The sequence below is a fragment of the Ursus maritimus genome, unplaced genomic scaffold (assembly GCF_017311325.1).
Source record: "Ursus maritimus isolate PB19 unplaced genomic scaffold, ASM1731132v1 scaffold_8, whole genome shotgun sequence".
Lineage (NCBI taxonomy): Eukaryota > Metazoa > Chordata > Mammalia > Carnivora > Ursidae > Ursus > Ursus maritimus.
The window spans coordinates 8,645,145-8,664,864 of NW_024426996.1; positions in this window are offsets into that span (position 1 = coordinate 8,645,145).

Consider the following 19,720-nt stretch of genomic DNA (forward strand, 5'->3'; position numbering starts at 1 on the left):
TCAAACATGAATAATAATATGTACTTCACATTGTTGTTGTGAAGATAATATAGAAGATTAGATTACTGAGAATTCTGCCACGTCTTATGAATTCAATGAATTCTTAATGCCTTTTAAGAGATTTAGCAAATATTAATAAACCAATCATGTATGATGATCTTGTCACTGGATGCTAGGTACTGACAGGAAAAGAGAAAACATTTGTGCTCTCAAAGAATTTTTCTTTAACCATATGAAAGGCCACACTGGTCTTTTTTTTTTTTTTTCATATATTGTTAAAAATTCCTCTACAAAATATTCAGTTCCTAATTTTAATCATTGTACCAACTAGCAATAGATAACTTCTTTTGTTTTCCTCATAGCTGTTTTTTCTCTTTACAGACTTTATCTTAGAGTTCAAACCTACAAGATTCATAAAGGGTAAAGAGAAATTGATTCTACCTGCTCCAGGATTTTTTTTCCACCTAATCCTTACCATCTTCATATTCCCCTTCACAGAGTCTGCATTAGTGAGACAATTCAACTCCATACCCATTTTTAAAAACTTTTTATGTATTAAAATCTTCCTACTTTTACCATTATTAATGTTCATCTATTGATGTTCAACCTACCTTTTGAGAATATGTTTTAAATCTTACAAATTACCTATTATTAATGTTCTACTAACTTCAGAATTCTCACAGCCATCAAGGGCTCTAATTCTTTCTTGGTGTAGATTATATATAGTCTTACTTTAAATTATTCATGTTTTATCTTTGTAACAAATAATATGTTTCTAGAGCCCAAGGTTCTGTTTTTGGGGTTTTTTTTTGTTTGTTTTGTTTTTTCGAGCTGAGTTCTCTTCCATCTTTTCCTGTAACTGGATTATATTTTATATTGCTCCAATGTCTTAACTATCTATGATAAATGTTTTAGGTAACCAGAAAAAGGATAATAGAGAAAACCTGTGCTTCCTACCCATATCTGAGACAAAGGTATGGCTTTGTCATTTACGGTATGGTCTTTAAATAGTTGGTTAAATGTTTTAATCCTCAGTTTTATCACTTACAAAATGGTATATTTATTGCTTTGTTAACAAATTTAGAGAAAATTAGCATGAAATTTATAGTAACTCCTAATACACTGCACTCTATATTAGTAAGCTTTCCATTGATAATGAGACAAACTACTTTCTCCTGTTTCTTTAAGCACTCCTTCTTGATTATACCTTGGCCTTAAATTTACTTGAGGACATACATCAGGTCTTGTGAACAATCAGAAACTAATTCCTAACTGAACAATCAGAGACTAATTCCTAACTGACTTTTCTTGGACTCATTTCTTTTATCCTTCTGTTATTGAGAAGTTAAGTATTTCTCAAAATATTTTCTGAGGAATGCTACTCTTAAGAAACCAAAAAAAAAAAAAAAATCCATAGAAATACAATTATATAAACTGTTGCTATGACTTGTACCTCTTAAATATGAACATTGCACATCAAGTTATTAAAGTCTCTCAGAAATCCTATAACAAAGAACCAGTTTAATTATTTTTAATTTCATAATTTTTCTATCTAAAATTGATCTTGTCGGAATGCAAACTGGTGTAGCCACTCTGGAAAACAGTGTGGAAGTTCCTCTAAAAGTGAAAAATAGAACTACCCTATGATCCAGCATGTGCACTAATAGGTATTTACCCAAAGAATACAAAAATACCAATGCAATGAGACACATGCACTCTGATGTTTATAGCAGCATTATCAAAAATAGCTAAATTATGGAAAGAGCCCAAATGTCCATTGACTGATCAATGGATAAAGAAGAAGTGGTACACACACACACACACACACACACACACACACACACTGGAATATTACTTGGCCATTAAAAAGAATGAAATCTTGTCTTTTGTGAAGATGTGGATCGAACTCGAGAGCATTATGCTAAGCAAAATAAGTCAGTTAGAGAAAGGCAAATACCATATGATTTCACTCGCATATGGAATTTAAGAAACAAACAGAGGAACATAGGGGAAGGAGTAAAAAAAAGGAGAGGGAGGCAAACCATAAGAGGTTCTTCACTATAGAGAATAAACTGAAGGTTGCTGGAGGGGAGGTGGGTGGGGGATAGGGTAAATAGGTGATGGGTAATAAGGAGGGCACTTGTGATGAGCACTGGGTGTTATATGTAAGTGATCAATCACTAAATTCTACTCCTGAAACCGATATCACCCTATATGTTAACTAACTAGAATTTAAATAAAAAATTGAAACAAACAAATAAATAAAAATAAAATAAAATAAAATTGAACCTGTAACTTTTATTGGGAATAACACATGGAAATTACCCATGGAAATAATCCTACTCAGAACTCAAAATTTTGAAACATTTGACCTTAGTTCAATAAATTCCTAATATTGCCTTGGATATGTGATGTACAGAATCAAGCCATTATTATCTGTAACTGAATAATTAGTAAAATTTATTTATTGAAAAGTAAATGAGACAATAAACTTAAGTAACTAGAAGAGAATAAACAAGTCTATACTTCTCCTTTTAGCCTCTTGGGATCCTTTATTTTCAGTAATGTGGCCTCCCTTGAAAAAATATCTCCTTTCTGTTACCCAAGATTATGCTTTCAATTAGAATAAATCATGAATATTGATTTCTGTTTGTCTAGTCATGTTATGAGTATTCCCACAAGATTTATCTAAACCTATTCATCTGTAATGATTACTTTGACCTGAGTTTGCAGTGGGTTGTAGGGTTATTCTGGTGTCATGAAGTTTTCATGTCACTACATTTTATTTTTTGCCATTAGACTTGTGCCTATTACACTAATAATGTTAGGCTATGCAGGAAAACAATTTATGCATTTTATTTATTTTCATGAGATTAAATAGGACATGTTTTCTTTTATAGTAATTATAGTTGCTTCTAATTATATATAGACCACATAAATAGACTTTATGGTATTACTTTTGATAATTTATTAGAAGCCAAAATATTCCCCATTAAATTTCATGTTCACTTTGGCCTCTACTTATAAATTAAAAAAAAGAAACCTACAAGGATATTTCATTGTTGATCTTCTTCCAAGTCACCGATATTAAAATTCTTTGAAGGCTATTAATTTTTCTTCATTTTTATGTTTTTCTACTGGGATTGTATACATTTTTGAAATTTCCACTTCATTTTATTGGTATGATATTTCAATGACATTTTCTTAATTTATGCCTGTTATCTAAATGGTAATAAATCGGGAAAGTGTCATTCAGCAGTGAGGTTCTCTTTCTATCTAGTTCTGTTTTTAACTCAAATAGCTCTTAACTTCCTCATCAGTGAAACATAAGCGACAGGGGAAAAGTATTTAAGTGACTGTTCATATTTTTAACCACCATATACCTTCAGTTGCAGGATTGCCTCTGCTTGCATACCAGTTACATGATAACGGAAAAGTGAAGCACTACCTTTTTTTATTTTGTGTGAGGAAGCATTATTTAAAATTGCTTTTAGAATGTCTTACTTGTGATTTTGTGTGAGAGGAAGAGACCCAGAACATTTTGGAAGCTTCTCACAATAGAATGATCTGTGTTTTTGGTATCAAATTAATGAATGCTGAAGTGAATGCTTCTAAAATTAAAAAAAATAAAATAAAATTCAGTGTAGATATCTCCAGGGCATTAAGAAGTTAAATAAAGCTCATTTACCTACTAATAAGGTTTGGTTTAAATCTTTAAACACTTTCAAGAAATTTTAAAAATACAGAAAGTACAAAAAATACTGGAAGTTCTCTCTATATAACATTCATAATTGTCAATGAAAACATTTTGTCAATTTACTTTTCTTTTCTTACTCAAAAAATTAAACATTATGATTAAAATTGTTGATCCCTTTATTCCCTCTTTTAATCTTATTTTCTCATGGACAGAGGCATCAACAATTATAATTTTAATTGTCACTTTTTTTAATTTAAAATTTTAACAAATTTAATTGTCACATTTTGCTCTATGTATTTCTATACTGGAATTATTTGCAAGGAGTACCCACTGCTTTTGAAATTAAAAAATATATATATCATACAAATATCTGGTGTAAATTTTATTGAATTAAGCTGCTTAAATTCACCAATTTAAAAATGGCTATTTTTGATTCATACATAAATTTCAAATCACCACTCATTAATATGGAGTTGAACTTCTTTATAACTGTGTTAAGTCAAATCTACAATACTTTATGCAGACTTCTACATATAAATAGCTGTTTGTGATTAGGTGTTTTACCTTCATTGTATTCAATACAGAATTTGATTTAGTACTGCGTCTAGGTTATCTTTAAAATTTGAAATTTTATACATCTAAACTGATATTAGATTAATATAAGACAGTAGGAATTTTGTACAATTTACAACAAAATAATTATACAAGGTAATTGCTTTAATGGATATTACTTTCAATAAAATTTGAATCTGAACTGAATGGAGTGTTGCAATATTTGTGTATACGTATACTGTTTTCTAAAACATCTACTATAATGCAAAGAATGCATTCTGTTTACCACTGAAGTTTATGTACTAAAAGGAGACTTCAGAAGATATCACATCACCCACTATTACTAGGATATTTACAAGGATTCTGATGCCAAGGCTTTCTATAAATCCCCGTGTAGCCAGTACTACTCATATCTTGAATAATAAGACCAGGGGTGCACAGCTGTGTTTCCTTGCTCTCTTTCTGTTTGCTTGCATCAGTGTCTTGAACCACCTGGACTTGGGTTGAGTCAGTTCTGCATGCTGGATTCTTTGAGAACTTTTAGGTTTCCACTATCTTGATTAATTCTCTTTCAGCTTAGACCTACAGAAATTAGAGTGATCCCCATACCCAATTCCTATTACCTAGTCATACTAAGTCCATAGAGCTGCTTCGGTACTTGGGCAAATGTATTAATTTTTAGTTTCTAGACATTCAACATATTCCAGATAGGCACATGTGTTTAAAAAAACCATTAGAATAAAAGTTAGAAGGAAAGGGTTCCTGTCATAGCTGCCTCCCTGCAAGCCATTAAACCACAGAGTTTCTTCATTCCCATGTCTCAGGGCTGTGGTAAGAACCAAATGAGAATTGAATGTAAAAGTATTCTAATATGTAAAATAGTATTTTTTCTGTTGCTGTTCGTCATTTCTATATCATTTCAAGACCAATAATGTCTAAAAAAAGATAATGTAAATGGTATTATGCAAATGGTAGTTAAGGCATCTAAAATTCCATTCATCTGAAAAATATCTGATACTTAGTAAAACAAAGCACACCATAATACTCATAATTATTCATATATTATCAAAAGTAGACACTCTTTTATCCTTTCTCATCATTATGGGATACTGAGAATTTATAAGCTTATGCCAATTAAAAACTGCATTTAATTAATACCAAGGATTACTTCCTGCAAAGAATGTGTGAATGCAAAATTTTTCAAAATCATAAGTATCTGGGTAAAAAAAAATGTATCTCTAATCCAATTTCTTTCTGTCAGCTACACTTTTATGATAATACCCTCTTCCATTCTTAGATATTTCCCAACATAGCTTTAATATCATTTAAAAAATTATTTGCTATTTCTTTCTGAATAGTAAGAATTACCATTAATTAAATCTATTCCATATGCCAAGTGCTTTACATATTTTAGTTTATTTCCATCTTACAGGCAAATGAATGGAGATTTAACAATTAGCCTAAGGTCACAGAGTTACTAAGTGAGGGAACTGCGATTGTATCCTGAAGACCTGATTCTAATATTCACTATGTTAAACACTGTTCAGTATTCATGATGCCCCCATACACACACGCCCTTTATTTTAGTGCAGTGGTTCACATTATTGGTTGCCCACTAGAGTCACCCAGGAGCTTAAAAATCTTCTGATGCCAGGGCCCCTCTCTCAGGGTATGTGACTTAATTTATCTGCGGTGAAGATTTGTGAAATATGAGCTTAAGTTTTAAAACATCCCCACGTGATGCTGATGCCCAAACACTGAGAATCTCGGATTTGGCCAAAACTATCCACTTTGTGGATGATTCTCTGAATACACGTAGGCTTTCCTACCTTTGGAACTTTTGCTCATGCTGAGAGTGAGTTGTCTAGTTGAAAAAGCAAAGGCTTTGCTGTTAAGACAGAAATTAATGGTTTAAATCACTAACTTATCAGAGTGATTAGCTACATATCATTAGAATAAGACGCTTGCACCATAAATTTCCTCATTAAAAATGAGAAAAATAAAATGCACCTTGCAGAATTACTGTGAGGGATTTAATATTGCATATAAAATCACAGATATGATATATAGGTGTTATGCCTTCCAGATGCTTATGTAAAGAATAGCTTCAAATCTGTATTACAGAAGGGCGGTTGTCCATAGGCAGAAACAAACTGAATGTGTTCAGATGTATCTTGGGTCAGCTTCATGTGCATCTAACACACCCAGAAGGGACACAAAGAATAAAGAAGTACTTCCAGGGAGGCTCTTCAGTTCTGGGTAGGGTGGGGATTCCAGTGGGATAACATCTGATCAGGTTAATGTAAGAAAAGGTTCCTCTGACTTTTGCTACTTAAGATTATCCTTAAAGCTAATTAAACAGCTGAGTCTGAGAGCAGAATCATGCGCAGTTAATACTTCAAATCAATTGTCCATCAGAATGGGCAAAGGCTCTTATTAAGTTGGGCCTTCTGCTCGGAATGCCTTTTCTCATTCCGCTTCAACCTGTCAAAATCCTATCATCCTTCTCTAGTATGTATCTCAGGTGCCATTTTCCTTCTGAAATGCTTTCTGAATGCAAGGTAACAGAACTAATGACACTTCCAGTCTCTCTTACATCAGTTAACTAGAATATGAAATAGAAGGCAGAATCTGTATTATTAATTCACTCATGAGTTCAAATAGAATTTACTGAGCACTAACTACACACTGGGCAATTAGTTGGGATAATAAAAATGTTATCCTTGCCTCACATCAGTTTATAGTGTATTGGGAATGACAGGCATAAAAATCACAATTGAATTCTTGTGTGATACCTGAAATAATGACATATGTTTGGATATAACATAAAAAAAGAATATGATTATCAGGGTCCCACGTGTAGATGAGTTAGAAAAAAAAATCACACAGATATATAGGATTGATGTCAGTTTTGCCACATCTTTCTGATTATAGGGATTTTAGTGTCAATCATACCCTTGGCCTGACTACTACTGTTTATGATTCTGTAAACTGAACATGATTTATTAATTCACTGTATCTGTTTCCTCACCAAATTGCCATAGCATTTAGACTAGGTAATACATGTAAGAATTTAGCATATTATCAAATTTACGTTAAGCCATCTGCAAATCACAGGCTTTTTTTTTTTTTTCATAGAAATCAAACATCATGATGATGTCATTCTACCTAAAAGAAATATAATTTGAAAACATAGGGAAGCATGAAAAATCATGGCAATTTCAAGAAACTGTTAGTAATTTATTAGAATTTGAGCATTAGATATTTGTGGGGAACAAAGAAAGATATACCTAGACATGTAGGCTGAGGTTAGAATTGAAGGGCTTTGTAAGTCATCCTAGAGAGTGCAGACTATCTTCTAGGCACTAGAATTAGATTGTGATTGGGAAAATTTAATTAAAAGATTTAAGGAAAGGAGTAATATGATCAGATTACATTTTTTAAAACCACAACAATGTACATGATGGAGATAGAAATAAAGGATAGTGATAAACTAGATGACTAAGTCTAATTAAGAAATAGCCAAAAAGATGTTATTGTTGCTATTTTGAAATAAAGAAAGTTTGAAGAGAGAAAAAGATTCCTTAAAATTTCCTTAACAGAATTTAAGGAGATGATTCAAAATGTCTTAGGAATCCTTTCGATGTTGAATGTGGGTAAATGTAAGGTCCACGATGACTTCCAGTTTCCTGAATTGTGTGATTAAGTGAAAGTCAGAAACATTATCAAAGATGGTTAAGAAGTGGGAGCAGATTTTAGGGGAAAGATAATAAACACAGTTCTAAGGTATATGAGGCACAACTTGGTAATTGCATACAAACTTCTGGACTTCAAAACAGAGATATAAATTAGAATTACAGGTACACTACATCCCCACCTATCTTTAAAATAAAAAGCTTTTATTCATTTTAAAGTTATTTGCTAAATACAAGCAGATCTCTGTAAGCTATTACTGAGTTACATGCTTTAGGTGTAATATATCACCAAATCCATAGAAACTTCTCATCATTTAGTATTAGAATCCCCACTTCTTGGAAGAGATGTCAATGCCCTTAATTTAAGTTGTTTTTCCTGGTAGCAGGTTAAAAAAAAATGTAGAATTTGAATCTGGACCACCTGGATCAAATGCTTGAGCTCATCAAATATTTACCCAACTTTCCTTAGAGAATACTTGAATTATTTATAATGTTAGCATATTTAATCTTCATATACAAGCTCTCCTTTCTCCTAGCAGTAGCTTTTTACTAAATTATGATATTTATTTTGCCTGGCAATCTCTCAGATAATCACTATATAAACCTACAATTGACAAGGAAGGATAAATTAATGTATTATTAGTAGTAAGATTTTTTTTTTAAGATTTTACTTATTTATTTGAGAGAGCGTGCAAGCAAGGAGGAGAGTGAGGGTGGGGTGGGGGGGGAAGGGAGAGGGAGAAGGAGACTACCTGCTGAGCAGGTAGCCTAACCCAGAGCTCAATCCCAGGACCCCAGGATCATGACCTAAGCCTAAGGCAGATGCTTAACTGACTGAGCCACCCAGGCACCCCAGTAGTCGGATTTTTAATGCAACTAAATTAAAGATAGTTAAATCTTCAGTAAAATGTATTTTTTTAAAAAAATTACTATTTAGGTATTACGATACACTTTTAAGCATAAATATATTGATGAAATATTAGTAAGTAAAATATTTTTAGTGTTGAAATGTAAAAACTTAAAGAAAATAGCCTATATCTATGTTTATTTAACTTATTAGAAAATCAGTGTATAGCATTTTCCTTTGAAGAGTAGAAATCTATATTTTTAATTAGTTAATATCAAGACTTGAAATTTATTTTTCTGAGGTTTAATATAGCTTTCTTCTGGCACACCTGGGTGGCTCAGTCAGTTAAATGTCCAATCTTGGTTTTGGCTCAGGTGGTGATCTCAGGGACGTAGGATCAAGCCCCACGTTGGGCTGAGCACTCAGCATGGAATCTGCTTGAGATTCTCTCTCTCCCTTTGCCCCTCCCTCCTTGCTCTTTCTCTCTCAAATAAATAAATAAATCCTAAAATAAATAAAATACAATAGCTTTCTTCTAACTTTCAGCAGGCTCATTTGACTAATTTCAATATTGGTCAGTCTTACTAATCAGATATGGACTTTACATACACTTAAATATGCACATACCAGCTTACATACTAAGCAAAATGATGGTACACTTATGTAAATATAGTTATCTTTAGCTGATGACATATATTTTTGCACACAAAATAGCAGAGATAAAATTCACATCATATTTATAAGAACATAATGGTTAAAAGCAGCAACTTGAGATGTTTCTGATTATCATTCATATACGCAAAACACTATATCCTGGGGCATAAAAGGAATTAAAAGAAGCCATTTCTGTCTTCTAGGAAATTTTTATTTGTTCAGTGTTAGTAATAAGTGTATTGTGCTAGTTTCAAATACGTTGTTTGTCAGACCCAAACCTACTCTCCATTGTCTGACCTTCAATAATTTAGAAGGGCTCCAAAAATATTTCTTCTTTTGCCAACTTGCATGTTTTGAAAGCTTAGTCAGTAGATGGCGCAAGAGGGACAATGGAGGAAGAAGGGTCTCTCTTTAGTTCTGTGTTCCTCTCATCAGGCTCTGCAGTGTTCAGTTTCCCCAGTACCTGACTCCTATAGCACATGATGGCTAGTGGCACCCAACAACCAGAAGCTTCCTCTGGCATCTTTCTGGGGGCTTTAAGATGAGTCCCAAGGCCTGGAACTTCCCTGTAGATGGCTTCCTTCAAAACCCCCTAGGGGACTTTGGAATGAGTGCTGCCTGTGAGGTACCTCCCTGTGAACAGGTGACTCCAGCATTCCTGTGGGTTGCTCTGCCATGAACACCGATGTGCAACATTTCCTTGTGGATGGATTTCAGCATTAGACCCTCAGATGACATTGCCAATTAACTCTCTCTGGTGCCTCCTTGGATGGCTTTGCAGAGGAGTGGTGTTAGTGAGGATCCTCCTTATCGGTGGTATCTTCAGTACCCCAGAGGAAAGATTTGCAGCAAAATCTGCTCAGTAACTTGCCCACCATCAGGTGAGGCACGGATGCCTCTCAAATGATGTCTGGATGTCAGTCCTGGCAGGGGTGAGGAAATTCTTCCTTGGGTACAACACTTCAGCTCTAGAAGCAATGGCTTGCTCTTTATATCTACTTTCTCATATTTTATAGAGTTCTCTTATATATTACTAGCTAATCCTTCATTATTCCAATAATCTGTTATATCTATTTATTCTTTATATTAAACCTTCCTTTTTCAAAATTGCTGTGTAGTTTCTGCCTCCAGAAGGGTTTTTGACTACTACATATTAATGGTAAAATAAGTCTTAATCTACAGGTAAAGTAGCAATAATACAAGACAATAATCCAAAATGTACCCCCAGGCATAAAAGGAATAACAAATGCTGCAAAAGTTGAGAGTATCAGTAAAGTGCTACATGACCTTTGGGTTAGATCTCTAAAAATAGAAGCTTTTTTTCCCCCAGATGGAGAAGAGAGATAAATTTCCAGGAATGGCTTTAGCAAAGGAAGTTTTCTTATCCCATCAGAGAATCAATGAGTAGAAAGAGAGAATTGGCAGGGTAAAGGTGGGAGATTAATTAGGTTAGAAATATATGCTAGGGGCGCCTGGGTGGCACAGCGGTTAGGCATCTGCCTTCGGCTCAGGGCGTTATCCCGGTGTTGTGGGATCAAGCCCCACATCAGGCTCCTCCGCTGGGAGCCTGCTTCTTCCTCTCCCACTGCCCCTGCTTGTGTTCCCTCTCTTGCTGGCTGTCTCTATCTCTGTCAAATAAATAGATAAAATCTTAAAAAATATATATATATGCTGGGTTCAGTTATAAAGAATCTTTCAAAATGATGCCAAGGATATTGCACACGTAACACAAACAATGATAAGGTAAACAGATTTTCACCAAAGAATATTTAAATCCAGTTTGGTATTAGTTACTTTTTCTTAGGAGCCCTGACATATAACAAGCTTCTGCCTGCTCCTTAAACAAAATCATCTGCTCCTATCATTAAAAGTGTGTATATATATATCCATCATAATGAATAACTATGAAGAATAGTCTGAGAAGCATGCATGGATGTAAATATGTATTCAGAACCAGAACACATTCAAAAATATCTGTCAAAGATGCCAGACACTAAGAGCATGACTTGTATTATGAATATTAACATTTTTCATCTTGCTAAAATATATAAATTGTGAGGAACCACGAGTTGTATTTTTATTTAATTCCTGCACATGTCCATATTTTAATCATCAGTTATGGTTTGAGAACTGCAGGGCACAGGGTTTGTCAAAAAAAAGCCTAAATGGAAGCTAAACTAATGTACACAAATCTAAAAAGGCAAAAAAAAAAAAAAAAGTGCGCCTTATCAATATCTAAAGAAACCAAGTTTAATCCTGGACATTATCAAAGTCATAAAATGGATAGTCCACAGGGATTTAGATAATGCATTTTTTTTTTCCATTTTGTTAAACTCTGAGTGAGGCTGAACTGTCAGGCACCTGTCAAGTGGAAGGGAACTTCAAGCAACACCTTCAAGGAGTAGCAAATTAAATATATGTCAACGAGTCGTTGGAATGAATGGGAATGTCAAACATGCCAGAGTTATAGACACTTTTTGTATCAGGTTGCAAGATTATTTATAAAGAGTTGTGTACCTGCACAGCATAAGTCAAGTTTTCATTCATCTGATGGTAGCAATCTTACCATCACTATATATAATTCTACTTGGAGAAGAAAACAAAAATCACCACATGAAGTTGTCTCATTAAAATAGATGTGTTATTCTAAATTGATGATTGTTATTGAAATATTTTATATGAAATCACAGTAGCAATGCTATAATTAAGATGGACTTTTCATTTCTATATTTATATTTATGTCTCCATCCTTTTGTTTATTCTATTCTTTAAATCCAAACACCTTTTCAAACAACAGTACTCCTTAGGAAAGATTTTTTTTTTTATTAACTTTGTTACACTGTTTTTGATTTATCTGATCTGGCAGATCATTTTCACTGTGGAAGAGTATTTTTATAATGTATATTACAATGCTAAATCAAACTGACTTATTTTTAAATGTCTAAACCAACATGTTTATCACTTACTGATAATAAATAACTACGTCCACTTCTTAGGGGAAATGATGATAGCTACATGATAAAGATATATTTATTTGAAAATCAGACTACATAATAAGCTATTGTTAAAAGTAATTGTCACTGGAGCTCACATAGAGACTGTACAGATATTCTAACCTGAAGGCTTGTTGGTATACGTTTTTAATGTATAGAATATTCTAGGCAGTAAACAACTGGAGTTTACTTATATGGGATGCATATTTTCATGAAAATTTGACAGATGACCACTCCTCTAAGATGATTGAGCTTGACAGATAAAAACAGTTTTTAAAAATGCATTTACCCACAAAAAAATACTTAAATTATTTAACTCTTCTTAACTTTTAAAATTTTATTTAGCATTTATTTAATGATACTAGCATTTTCAGTACCTCTTCTATTTAAATGTGATTGTTCTTTATTGTCAACAGGTTGTGTAGTTTATATCTTACTAAAATATAATGATATTCTAAAATTTAATTACTCCAGTTGTCATAGGATTATGAAAAAAGTCTATAAGTCAAATTTCTTGCCTCATTCTTTAGCTATGTCGATATAATCCTGGATCTCTAGAGAAAAATACAAAACCAAGCAAATTTGCTTTTTACAAATATCTGAATATCTGGTATCATATACATAAATTTGGGGCTTATTGATTCCATATAAATTTCAGTTCATCTCAATGTATTGGTGTTGAATTGAAAGTTAAATAAATAATCTGCTTTCCATTACAGGATGTTTAAATGAATGTAAAAAATACAAAATATAAAAAAGGATAGTGGTGAAAGCAATTATGTTACTGGTAATAACAGACATTTTTAAAAACATAGAAATTAGGTATGAAATGTACAGAACCACAGAATTATCCTTTTTTAATGCATGCACACCAGAGCCAAAATAAATAAGTAAATACTTGAGAAATATAAAAATATTCATTTTTTATTATTTAAAAGATATATAGAAGAAATCTACATTTCTATTTAGAAAACGTTACTTTTAGAAGCTATGTCAAAGTTTTCAGGGGCAGTTGAGGACTGCAAAAGGATAGATACTTTTGGCTAAGTAACTAAGTACACCTTAATTTATTCTAAATATTGATTCTTGCCCCCAGAGAACTTATAATATGAACCTATCTGACACAAGCTTTTAGCCAGATATGTAACTGTTGCTACTGTCTCTCCAACGTTCATTTTCTTACCTTGGTAAGAATTCATAAGTCTATGAATCAGATTTATAGATAGCCTTGTTTATCTACAATTCGCTCTTGAATTTCATAATCTATGGGGTACCAATGATACTGCCAATGTGAAAAATAGTAAAAAGTCATTTGTAGATTCACAATTTTTAAAAATATTTAGTGTGCTGTGATTCATGAAAATGAAAACACTTAACTGTAGTTAAAAAAAAAGACTCATAAATTTAAAGGATAGCTTTCCTTAAATTTGCAGATGGAAAAGCTTAAATCTATCAAATTAGAAGACCATAACATGAATTAACAAATTCTCAAAAAATTATAAGCTGTTTTAGGGACATAAGTCGCATTCAAATTTCTGCTGTTAAAAGAAATACTAAACTTGATATGCAATATTTCAAGCAATCATTCACAATTATACAAAACATGAAGTCATATTAAAACTGATTCAAATTATGTTTAATGTTAAGGGATTTTAAATAAAGTTCTCAGTTTCTATAAAATAAAATATTGTGTGTGTATATATATTTGAAAAAGAAAAGATACAGAACTATCCTTTGTTGAAAACCTACTATGTTTCAAAGGGGTATATATAGGCATTATTAAATTTATTCTTTACCACATCTGGTGATGTAAGTGTTAATACACATGTACAACATAAACTACATTGTAAATGCAAGGAAGAAGAAAACACAAGGGAAAATAAATGAGATTAGGTGGAAAATGCCTCCAACAGTAAGGTGATATGACTCTGTACTACTACAGTGGACAAAACAAGTCACAGGAATGAGGTAAAGCAAGGCAGGTACAAAAATATCAACACAGAAGTGCTTCTTCTCGTATTTGATTTTTCAAGGGGAAAATGAAAGGACAATGTAGAATCATAAGCAAAACACATTCACACATATTGTTTTGATGTACTTCTTCTTCCTACTCTTGAGCTTAGTTTAAGATGATTTTGTTGGGTAGAGTCGAATTGCCCCATGGGTCCTCCTCTAAATAGGAAAGGATTAATGAGCACTAGGTGTTATATGCAGCTGATGAATCACTGATTTCTACTCCTGAAACTAATAATACACTATATGTTAACTAACTTCAATTTAAATTATAAATAAATAAATAAATAAATAAATAAATAAATAAATAAATAAATACTAAAGGATTATCTGTGGTAGACCTATCAGTGTTGTTTCATCACATTACTAGAAAACAGATTTGCTTATTTTTGATACTGTCCTGAGTGAAACTAAAAATTGAAGAAGAAACCTAAAAATTGATGAATGATTAATGTAGGCAATCTGAAAAAAGTAGTAAAATATGAACACGAAAAAAACTATAATTCTGTTACCCAACTAACCATTATAATTTCTGTTGTTACTAGTTTAATAGCTTTCATGACACTTTCATTATATTGACAACTGTGTCAAATAGTCCTTTTGCACGTGTGCACACACAATGATATATACCATTTTTGTTATACATTATTTTTAATGTTATCACCATGAAGCATAATAGTTTTTAGCATTTCTAATCTGCTTTATCATAAGGCTGCTTGTATTTTATTAAAAATTCTCCGAAAAATTAAATATATATAGCATTCCCAGGCATAGATAAGACCTAATTTCTGTAACCATTCTCTATGTTTGAATATTTATGTTTTTCTAATTTTTAACTGTTAGAAGGTCTGTGATGAGCATCTTTTTTTATGAATATCTGTGTACATCTCTGCTTCATTGGTATAAATTTCTAGGACTTGAGTATAATTAATAATTATTGAATACAAATATTCTAAAAATGAATTAAATGAAGATTATTTCCAATGACCTGTTCTAGTTCCTATTTGACCTAAATGCACGTCTTGCACTTGACCTCTCTTTTTAAATAAAAGCAAGTTCAAGACAGTACCCTGTTTTGTACTAGTTTTGTACATTTGGCCAATTGGGATTAAAAAAGATTATTCATGAATGTGTCTAAACTGGGACTGGATGGACATTTATCAGGAATATTGCCAAAGGGAATGTTGCAATTTAGACCAGAAGACAAATTTGGGGGTTTCCTTCAAATCTAAGATTCTGGAATTTCTTGAAATAATTAAGAGAGCTAATCAAGATCCTTTAAGACCCCCATAAATATTAAATGCATATTCAATACTATATTTCACAAATTACGGCATACATTATATGAGCATGCACTAAACTGATATTTGGATTAGAGCGAATTTCAACAAATTTTATTCCATACTTCTCCGTAGTAAATTTGCCTTATTGTCAGTTGAGAGTAGATTACTTTGGAATTATTTATGCAGTTCTAATTTATTCCTGATTATTCTTACACTTCTGAGGTCCAATTAAAATTTATTTTTAATTTGCATCTTGGCTCAAAGTCTTAGCCATGGAAACTAAGATTTCTTAATTCTAAGTACTAATGAATGCTATCTCTCAAAATAGTCATCTTAAATGTGCATGAATGAGAAAATACTAATACAATGTAATGTTTTTGAGGGTACAATTTAACAATGCTTTATGTTTGGCAGAGCATGTTTTCTTGCTGAATTGATGAAGCTAGTTCTGCAATTACACTACATGGGATACATTTACAAAATATTGCTAAAATTAAAGAAAATTCACTTTGGCATTCTATTTAACTTGTAAATTTATTTGGCCAAAATGCTCTCAACTAAGATATCCTTTGCGTGACTCACTTTTTTTTCTGTTATCTATTCTGGAATAAAATAATGTTTCAAAATATCTTTTTCTATCTAACTCAGAATATCAGTTTCTAAGTGTTGGCCAATGTGGAAATGAAACAGTGAAAGCAATTTCATAATCATTTACAAAATTTTACTTCTATTTGCATGTGTGCATTTTGTTAGAATAGCTACAGATTTTATGATCTGCAATCTTAGAAGCTTAGTGTGTGTAATGTAGACATGAGATAGAACCTAACATTTCAGTTATTTTCAGTACATTGATCCTTTAGTTCAATTCTACAGGTCTCTGGCCTTTTTTTATAAACTTGAGTTTTACAAAAGTATAGCAATAAGAAAAGACTGAGTTTGATCTTTCACTTTCAGATTTCTTCCAGAATGGAGGCATCAAATAATTTAATTAAATTTCACAATTAAATCATTTCTCTTCTTAAATTCTACATTTGTAAGTGCTTATTGATATCCTAAAATTATTCTGGTAAAATGTTTGTAAGCAGTATGATTGTCTCTGCTGATTGTATGGCCAAATAAGAAATTCTGGATTGACTTTATACCTTATAGTGCAAATAAAATATCTGATATTTATATTAGCTTTCTATAGAAGTTGTAATAAATGGCTATAAAATTAATGGCCTAAAACAACAAAAATATATTATCTTACAGTTCTAGAGGTCAGAAATCCAAAATGGGTCTTATGGTTCAAAAGCAATGTTTTAGTAGAGCTAAGTCCCTTCTAGATGCTCTAGTGGAGAATGTTTCCTCCCTCCCCCCAACCCCCTCCCCCCGCCCCCAATCTAAGACCACCTACATTTCTTGGCTCAGGGCCATTTCCTTCAGCTTCAAATCCAGCAGTTCAGCATCTTCAAATTTCTCTGACACTTTTGTCTCTTTGAAAAGATCCTTGGCTTTGCATTCTGTCCCTCCAGATAATCTGGGCAAGATCCCTAATTTAATTATGTCTGCAAAGCCTCTTTACACGTAGGCAGCGTGTTCACAGGTTTTAGGGATTAAGATATGGATATACTAGGGACCACTAGTCTGCCTACCCCAATATTTAATGTAGCCTTTTAATGGGCTGTCCACACTATAACACACACACATATGCATGGACACACACACACACACAATTTGCAAACGTTGAGATAAAAGTACAAGGCAGAAAAACTATCTTTAAAGAGAACTAGCAGCTGTAATAATATAGTCCACATGCAGAATCCTTTTCCTGCTTCATTACATCTGTCAGTATTTTCATTTACAATATATCTCATCAGTATCTACTTTCATTTATAATTTTAGGGTTTTTTTTTTGTGTATATATATATATATATATATATGATTGTGTATACATACTTTTGTATATATATAGTAATTTATATATATAGTAATTAGACTTTTTGTATATATAGTAATTTTATATTTACTAAAACAATTTTTGTATATATAGTAATTACTATATATGCTATTACTATATGGTACTATATATTTTGTATATATGTAATAAATGTAGTATATATAGTAATAATTTTGTACTATGTCTAACATTATATATAGTAATTGCCCCATGTCTCATGACCATTTTTTTTTTTGCCAGTGCTTTCTTTTCCTCTTAAAATCTTATAGCTTTTATTATTTGTATTAAATCTTCACATATTGCATTCTGGTTACAACTTATTGTCTCAAAATTTGGGCTTCTTGGGATCAAATGAAATGAAAGTAAATCTGATCTTAAATGTTTAGGATGATTATTTATATTGGGATATAGTCATATAACCTGAAATTTACAACTATATTGGGTGTATATGCAGAAAAATGAGCCATTATAACAATAAGAGAAAAAGGATGATTGGCTCTATAGGTAATAAATAAATAACTGATACATTGCTTTGAAATTTCATAGTGTATCCAAACTTAATTCAGTCTCACAACATGTATCATAGCTACATTCATTTATGGAACTTTACTCATGCTTATCGTCCTTTCTGAAATGACTGTGCCTTTCTCTCTTCCTAGCTAAATATTATACATCTTTCAATTTCAGTTTCAAGAATAACTTCCCATATTTGGGTTAGTCATCTAAAGGCCCTTAAGTCTTTGTTCTCTTTTCTGAAAAATGCAGAATTTTTGAAAGACCAAACAAAATATTTTAAGTAAAATTATTTTGTAAATTATAAAATGCTATCCAAATAATAATCATTATTATCTTAGACTTTATGTGGGTGTACATGAGAGGCTCTTGTATTTCTTAGATCTTAGTCATTATGCTCAGTGCTAAAAATAAATTAAAAATAGGGTACCTTACTTGGTGTAAAGAAAATTATATAGCCTAATACTGGAGAAAGACAAATAAATGGCAATTATTAAATAAAGTGTACATTAAGAAAGGTGTCAGTATAAGGTATTATGGAACTTGAAGGAACAGCACCTAAGTTTGGAGTAATAGGTGAAATAAGTTTATTATTGCATTGCTTCACTTAATATAATCCTTTAATATAAATAAGAACAACATAACCACAAGTCTCCAATGTTTGCATATTAAAAAAATTCTTGATGTGGGGGGCGCCTGGGTGGCACGGCCGGCCGGCGGTTAAGCGTCTGCCTTCGGCTCAGGGCGTGATCCCGGCGTTGTGGGATCGAGCCCCACATCGGGCTCCTCTGCTATGAGCCTGCTTCTTCCGCTCCCACTCCCCCTGCTTGTGTTCCCTCTCTCGCTGGCTGTCTCTATCTCTTTCAAATAAATAAATAAAATCTTTAAAAAAAAATTCTTGATGTGGGAAGAGGGTTTCTAGTTCTTTTATGAAAGACTTTACATAAAACTGTATCTTAAATTATCCATTAGTTTTATTGAGAGTGAATGGAATCCTTTAAAATGATAAGAATATACTGTTTTGATTTTAAGTCTGTGTATTTGTGTGTGTGTATATGTGTGTAAGTAGGAGAGGAGAATCCCATATATCATATACAGAATTAAAAACAAAAAAGAAAATTTGAAAACTTGGTAAAACACAGTTCCAAAAAAAAAAAAAAAGATTACATATGGATGAGCTCTAGAGGTTGTCGATAAGAGGAAATTATCTTCTTTAAAATATCGGTGGAAAAAATAATAATAAAAATAAAATACCAGATAATTGGAGTTTTAGAGATTAATAGAACTCTAGAATATCTAAATTCAGAAATTCCAAGCTGTAGTCTCAAAATATATTTTATGAATAGGTATTTCTACACCACCCTCAAGTGAGGAAGATAAAGTTTATCTGATTTTTTAAAATAGGCTTTATTCTTCGAGCAGTTTTACGTTCACAGCAAATTAAACAGATGGTATAGAGTTTTCCCATACGATCTCTGCCCACACAAATGCATAGATAGCCACCCTAATTATTAATATTCCTCACCAGAGTTAA